Below are 8197 nucleotides of genomic sequence, written 5' to 3' on the forward strand. Positions count from 1 at the left end.
CCCCCGCTGCGAAACAAACTGTCAAATACACATAGTTACTGTGTATATAGTGTATAATTGTCCAATTCAAGTAAGTTTTGCATTTAGCATCATTCTAAGTGATAGAAATTAAGTTATAGTGAAAACTATGATACTTGGCCAAAACGTGATTTTCAGCGCATGAAACGCACGTTAAGGCAATAAAAACTGAAATGTTCCCCTGCTGCGAAACAAACTGTCAAATACACATAGTTACTGTGTATATAGTGTATAATTGTCCAATTCAAGTAAGTTTTTCATTTGGCATCATTCTAAGTGATAGAAATTAAGTTATATTGAAAATTATGATACTTGGCCAAAACGTGATTTTTAGCGCATGAAACGCACGTTAAGGCAATAAAAACTGAAATGTTCCCCTGCTGCGAAACAAACTGTCAGAGGCACATAGTTACTGTGTATATAGTGTAAAATCGTCCAATTCAAGTAAGTTTTGCATTTGGCATCATTCTAAGTGCTAGAAATTAAGTTATAGGGAAAACTATGATACTTGGCCAAAACGTGATTTTCAGCGCATGAAACGCACGTTAAGGCAATAAAAACTGAAATGTTCCCCTGCTGCGAAACAAACTGTCAGCGACACATAGTTACTGTGTATATAGTGTAAAATTGTCCAATTCAAGTAAGTTTTGCATTTAGCATCATTCTAAGTGATAGAAATTAAGTTATAGTGAAAACTATGATACTTGGCCAAAACGTGATTTTCAGCGCCTGAAACGCACGTTAAGGCAATAAAAACTGAAATGTTCCCCTGCTGCGAAACAAACTGTCAGCGACACATAGTTACTGTGTATGTAGTGTAAAATTGTCCAATTCAAGTAAGTTTTTCATTTGGCATCATTCTAAGTGCTAGAAATTAAGTTATAGTGAAAACTATGATACTTGGCCAAAACGTGATTTTCAGCGCATGAAACGCACGTTAAGGCAATAAAAACTGAAATGTTCCCCTGCTGCGAAACAAACTGTCAGAGACACATAGTTACTGTGTATGTAATGTAAAATCGTGCAATTCAAGTAAGTTTTGCATTTAGTATCATTCTAAGTGATAGAAATTAAGTTATAGTGAAAACTATGATACTTGGCCAAAACGTGATTTTCAGCGCCTGAAACGCACGTTAAGGCAATAAAAACTGAAATGTTCCCCTGCTGCGAAAAAAACTGTCAAATACACATAGTTACTGTGTATATAGTGTATAATTGTCCAATTTAAGTAAGTTTTTCATTTGGCATCATTCTAAGTGATAGAAATTAAGTTATAGTGAAAATTATGATACTTGGCCAAAACGTGATTTTCAGCGCATGAAACGCACGTTAAGGCAATAAAAACTGAAATGTTCCCCTGCTGCGAAACAAACTGTCAGAGGCACATAGTTACTGTGTATATAGTGTATAATCGTCCAATTCAAGTAAGTTTTGCATTTGGCATCCTTCTAAGTGCTAGAAATTAAGTTATAGTGAAAACTATGATACTTGGCCAAAACGTGATTTTCAGCGCATGAAACGCACGTTAAGGCAATAAAAACTGAAATGTTCCCCTGCTGCGAAACAAACTGTCAGAGACACATAGTTACTGTGTATATAGTGTAAAATCGTCCAATTCAAGTAAGTTTTGCATTTAGCATCATTCTAAGTGATAGAAATTAAGTTATAGTGAAAACTATGATACTTGGCCAAAACGTGATTTTCAGCGCCTGAAACGCACGTTAAGGCAATAAAAACTGAAATGTTCCCCTGCTGCGAAACAAACTGTCAGCGACACATAGTTACTGTGTATGTAGTGTAAAATTGTCCAATTCAAGTAAGTTTTTCATTTGGCATCATTCTAAGTGCTAGAAATTAAGTTATAGTGAAAACTATGTAACTTGGCCAAAACGTGATTTTCAGCGCATGAAACGCACGTTAAGGCAATAAAAACTGAAATGTTCCCCTGCTGCGAAACAAACTGTCAGAGACACATAGTTACTGTGTATATAGTGTAAAATCGTCCAATTCAAGTAAGTTTTGCATTTAGTATCATTCTAAGTGATAGAAATTAAGTTATAGTGAAAACTATGATACTTGGCCAAAACGTGATTTTCAGCGCCTGAAACGCACGTTAAGGCAATAAAAACTGAAATGTTCCCCTACTGCGAAACAAACTGTCAAATACACATAGTTACTGTGTATATAGTGTATAATTGTCCAATTCAAGTAAGTTTTTCATTTGGCATCATTCTAAGTGATAGAAATTAAGTTATAGTGAAAATTATGATACTTGGCCAAAACGTGATTTTCAGCGCATGAAACGCACGTTAAGGCAATAAAAACTGAAATGTTCCCCTGCTGCGAAACAAACTGTCAGAGGCACATAGTTACTGTGTATATAGTGTAAAATCGTCCATTCCAAGTAAGTTTTGCATTTGGCATCATTCTAAGTGCTAGAAATTAAGTTATAGGGAAAATTATGATACTTGGCCAAAACGTGATTTTCAGCGCATGAAACGCACGTTAAGGCAATAAAAACTGAAATGTTCCCCTGCTGCGAAAAAAACTGTCAAATACACATAGTTACTGTGTATATAGTGTATAATTGTCCAATTCAAGTAAGTTTTTCATTTGGCGTCATTCTAAGTGATAGAAATTAAGTTATAGTGATAATTATGATACTTGGCCAAAACGTGATTTTCAGCGCATGAAACGCACGTTAAGGCAATAAAAACTGAAATGTTCCCCTGCTGCGAAACAAACTGTCAGAGGCACATAGTTACTGTGTATATAGTGTAAAATCGTCCAATTCAAGTAAGTTTTGCATTTGGCATCCTTCTAAGTGCTAGAAATTAAGTTATAGTGAAAACTATGATACTTGGCCAAAACGTGATTTTCAGCGCCTGAAACGCACGTTAAGGCAATAAAAACTGAAATGTTCCCCTGCTGCGAAACAAACTGTCAACGACACATAGTTACTGTGTATATAGTGTAAAATTGTCCAATTCGAGTAAGTTTTGCATTTGGCATCATTCTAAGTGATAGAAATTAAGTTATAGTGAAAACTATGATAGTTGGCCAAAACGTGATTTTCAGCGCATGAAACGCACGTTAAGGCAATAAAAACTGAAATGTTCCCCTGCTGCGAAACAAACTGTCAAATACACATAGTTACTGTGTATATAGTGTAAAATCGTCCAATTCAAGTAAGTTTTGCGTTTGGCATCATTCTAAGTGCTAGAAATTAAGTATTAGGGAAAACTATGATACTTGGCCAAAACGTGATTTTCAGCGCATGAAACGCACGTTAAGGCAATAAAAACTGAAATGTTCCCCTGCTGCGAAACAAACTGTCAGAGGCACATAGTTACTGTGTATATAGTGTAAAATCGTCCAATTCAAGTAAGTTTTGCATTTGGCATCCTTCTAAGTGCTAGAAATTAAGTTATAGTGAAAACTATGATACTTGGCCAAAACGTGATTTTCAGCGCATGAAACGCACGTTAAGGCAATAAAAACTGAAATGTTCCCCTGCTGCGAAACAAACTGTCAGAGACACATAGTTACTGTGTATATAGTGTAAAATCGTCCAATTCAAGTAAGTTTTGCATTTAGCATCATTCTAAGTGATAAAAATTAAGTTATAGTGAAAACTATGATACTTGGCCAAAACGTGATTTTCAGCGCATGAAACGCACGTTAAGGCAATAAAAACTGAAATGTTCCCCTGCTGCGAAACAAACTGTCAGCAACACATAGTTACTGTGTATATAGTGTATAATTGTCCAATTCAAGTAAGTTTTTCATTTGGCATCATTCTAAGTGATAGAAATTAAGTTATAGGTAAAATTATGATACTTGGCCAAAACGTGATTTTCAGCGCATGAAATGCACATTAAGGCATTAAAAACTGAAATGTCCCCCCGCTGCGAAACAAACTGTCAAATACACATAGTTACTGTGTATATAGTGTATAATTGTCCAATTCAAGTAAGTTTTGCATTTAGCATCATTCTAAGTGATAGAAATTAAGTTATAGTGAAAACTATGATACTTGGCCAAAACGTGATTTTCAGCGCATGAAACGCACGTTAAGGCAATAAAAACTGAAATGTTCCCCTGCTGCGAAACAAACTGTCAAATACACATAGTTACTGTGTATATAGTGTATAATTGTCCAATTCAAGTAAGTTTTTCATTTGGCATCATTCTAAGTGATAGAAATTAAGTTATATTGAAAATTATGATACTTGGCCAAAACGTGATTTTTAGCGCATGAAACGCACGTTAAGGCAATAAAAACTGAAATGTTCCCCTGCTGCGAAACAAACTGTCAGAGGCACATAGTTACTGTGTATATAGTGTAAAATCGTCCAATTCAAGTAAGTTTTGCATTTGGCATCATTCTAAGTGCTAGAAATTAAGTTATAGGGAAAACTATGATACTTGGCCAAAACGTGATTTTCAGCGCATGAAACGCACGTTAAGGCAATAAAAACTGAAATGTTCCCCTGCTGCGAAACAAACTGTCAGCGACACATAGTTACTGTGTATATAGTGTAAAATTGTCCAATTCAAGTAAGTTTTGCATTTAGCATCATTCTAAGTGTTAGAAATTAAGTTATAGTGAAAACTATGATACTTGGCCAAAACGTGATTTTCAGCGCCTGAAACGCACGTTAAGGCAATAAAAACTGAAATGTTCCCCTGCTGCGAAACAAACTGTCAAATACACATGGTTACTGTGTATATAGTGTATAATTGTCCAATTCAAGTGAGTTTTTCATTTGGCATCATTCTAAGTGATAGAAATTAAGTTATAGTGATAATTATGATACTTGGCCAAAACGTGATTTTCAGCGCATGAAACGCACGTTAAGGCAATAAAAACTGAAATGTTCCCCTGCTGCGAAACAAACTGTCAGAGGCACATAGTTACTGTGTATATAGTGTAAAATAGTCCAATTCAAGTAAGTTTTGTATTTGGCATCCTTCTAAGTGCTAGAAATTAAGTTATAGTGAAAACTATGATACTTGGCCAAAACGTGATTTTCAGCGCATGAAACGCACGTTAAGGCAATAAAAACTGAAATGTTCCCCTGCTGCGAAACAAACTGTCAGAGACACATAGTTACTGTGTATATAGTGTAAAATCGTCCAATTCAAGTAAGTTTTGCATTTAGCATCATTCTAAGTGATAGAAATTAAGTTATAGTGAAAACTATGATACTTGGCCAAAACGTGATTTTCAGCGCCTGAAACGCACGTTAAGGCAATAAAAACTGAAATGTTCCCCTGCTGCGAAACAAACTGTCAGCGACACATAGTTACTGTGTATGTAGTGTAAAATTGTCCAATTCAAGTAAGTTTTTCATTTGGCATCATTCTAAGTGCTAGAAATTAAGTTATAGTGAAAACTATGATACTTGGCCAAAACGTGATTTTCAGCGCCTGAAACGCACGTTAAGGCAATAAAAACTGAAATGTTCCCCTGCTGCGAAACAAACTGTCAACGACACATAGTTACTGTGTATATAGTGTAAAATTGTCCAATTCGAGTAAGTTTTGCATTTAGCATCATTCTAAGTGATAGAAATTAAGTTATAGTGAAAACTATGATAGTTGGCCAAAACGTGATTTTCAGCGCATGAAACGCACGTTAAGGCAATAAAAACTGAAATGTTCCCCTGCTGCGAAACAAACTGTCAAATACACATAGTTACTGTGTATATAGTGTATAATTGTCCAATTCAAGTAAGTTTTGCATTTAGCATCATTCTAAGTGATAGAAATTAAGTTATAGTGAAAACTATGATACTTGGCCAAAACGTGATTTTCAGCGCATGAAACGCACGTTAAGGCAATAAAAACTGAAATGTTCCCCTGCTGCGAAACAAACTGTCAAATACACATAGTTACTGTGTATATAGTGTAAAATCGTCCAATTCAAGTAAGTTTTGCATTTAGCATCATTCTAAGTGATAGAAATTAAGTTATAGTGAAAACTATGATACTTGGCCAAAACGTGATTTTCAGCGCCTGAAACGCACGTTAAGGCAATAAAAACTGAAATGTTCCCCTGCTGCGAAACAAACTGTCAGCGACACATAGTTACTGTGTATGTAGTGTAAAATTGTCCAATTCAAGTAAGTTTTTCATTTGGCATCATTCTAAGTGCTAGAAATTAAGTTATAGTGAAAACTATGTAACTTGGCCAAAACGTGATTTTCAGCGCATGAAACGCACGTTAAGGCAATAAAAACTGAAATGTTCCCCTGCTGCGAAACAAACTGTCAGAGACACATAGTTACTGTGTATATAGTGTAAAATCGTCCAATTCAAGTAAGTTTTGCATTTAGCATCATTCTAAGTGATAAAAATTAAGTTATAGTGAAAACTATGATACTTGGCCAAAACGTGATTTTCAGCGCATGAAACGCACGTTAAGGCAATAAAAACTGAAATGTTCCCCTGCTGCGAAACAAACTGTCAGCAACACATAGTTACTGTGTATATAGTGTATAATTGTCCAATTCAAGTAAGTTTTTCATTTGGCATCATTCTAAGTGATAGAAATTAAGTTATAGGTAAAATTATGATACTTGGCCAAAACGTGATTTTCAGCGCATGAAATGCACATTAAGGCATTAAAAACTGAAATGTCCCCCCGCTGCGAAACAAACTGTCAAATACACATAGTTACTGTGTATATAGTGTATAATTGTCCAATTCAAGTAAGTTTTTCATTTGGCATCATTCTAAGTGATAGAAATTAAGTTATATTGAAAATTATGATACTTGGCCAAAACGTGATTTTTAGCGCATGAAACGCACGTTAAGGCAATAAAAACTGAAATGTTCCCCTGCTGCGAAACAAACTGTCAGAGGCACATAGTTACTGTGTATATAGTGTAAAATCGTCCAATTCAAGTAAGTTTTGCATTTGGCATCATTCTAAGTGCTAGAAATTAAGTTATAGGGAAAACTATGATACTTGGCCAAAACGTGATTTTCAGCGCATGAAACGCACGTTAAGGCAATAAAAACTGAAATGTTCCCCTGCTGCGAAACAAACTGTCAGCGACACATAGTTACTGTGTATATAGTGTAAAATTGTCCAATTCAAGTAAGTTTTGCATTTAGCATCATTCTAAGTGATAGAAATTAAGTTATAGTGAAAACTATGATACTTGGCCAAAACGTGATTTTCAGCGCCTGAAACGCACGTTAAGGCAATAAAAACTGAAATGTTCCCCTGCTGCGAAACAAACTGTCAGCGACACATAGTTACTGTGTATGTAGTGTAAAATTGTCCAATTCAAGTAAGTTTTTCATTTGGCATCATTCTAAGTGCTAGAAATTAAGTTATAGTGAAAACTATGATACTTGGCCAAAACGTGATTTTCAGCGCATGAAACGCACGTTAAGGCAATAAAAACTGAAATGTTCCCCTGCTGCGAAACAAACTGTCAGAGACACATAGTTACTGTGTATGTAATGTAAAATCGTGCAATTCAAGTAAGTTTTGCATTTAGTATCATTCTAAGTGATAGAAATTAAGTTATAGTGAAAACTATGATACTTGGCCAAAACGTGATTTTCAGCGCCTGAAACGCACGTTAAGGCAATAAAAACTGAAATGTTCCCCTGCTGCGAAAAAAACTGTCAAATACACATAGTTACTGTGTATATAGTGTATAATTGTCCAATTTAAGTAAGTTTTTCATTTGGCATCATTCTAAGTGATAGAAATTAAGTTATAGTGAAAATTATGATACTTGGCCAAAACGTGATTTTCAGCGCATGAAACGCACGTTAAGGCAATAAAAACTGAAATGTTCCCCTGCTGCGAAACAAACTGTCAGAGGCACATAGTTACTGTGTATATAGTGTATAATCGTCCAATTCAAGTAAGTTTTGCATTTGGCATCCTTCTAAGTGCTAGAAATTAAGTTATAGTGAAAACTATGATACTTGGCCAAAACGTGATTTTCAGCGCATGAAACGCACGTTAAGGCAATAAAAACTGAAATGTTCCCCTGCTGCGAAACAAACTGTCAGAGACACATAGTTACTGTGTATATAGTGTAAAATCGTCCAATTCAAGTAAGTTTTGCATTTAGCATCATTCTAAGTGATAGAAATTAAGTTATAGTGAAAACTATGATACTTGGCCAAAACGTGATTTTCAGCGCCT

Source organism: Stigmatopora nigra, chromosome 4 (genome assembly GCF_051989575.1).
Source record: "Stigmatopora nigra isolate UIUO_SnigA chromosome 4, RoL_Snig_1.1, whole genome shotgun sequence".
NCBI classification, from domain to species: Eukaryota; Metazoa; Chordata; class Actinopteri; order Syngnathiformes; family Syngnathidae; genus Stigmatopora; species Stigmatopora nigra.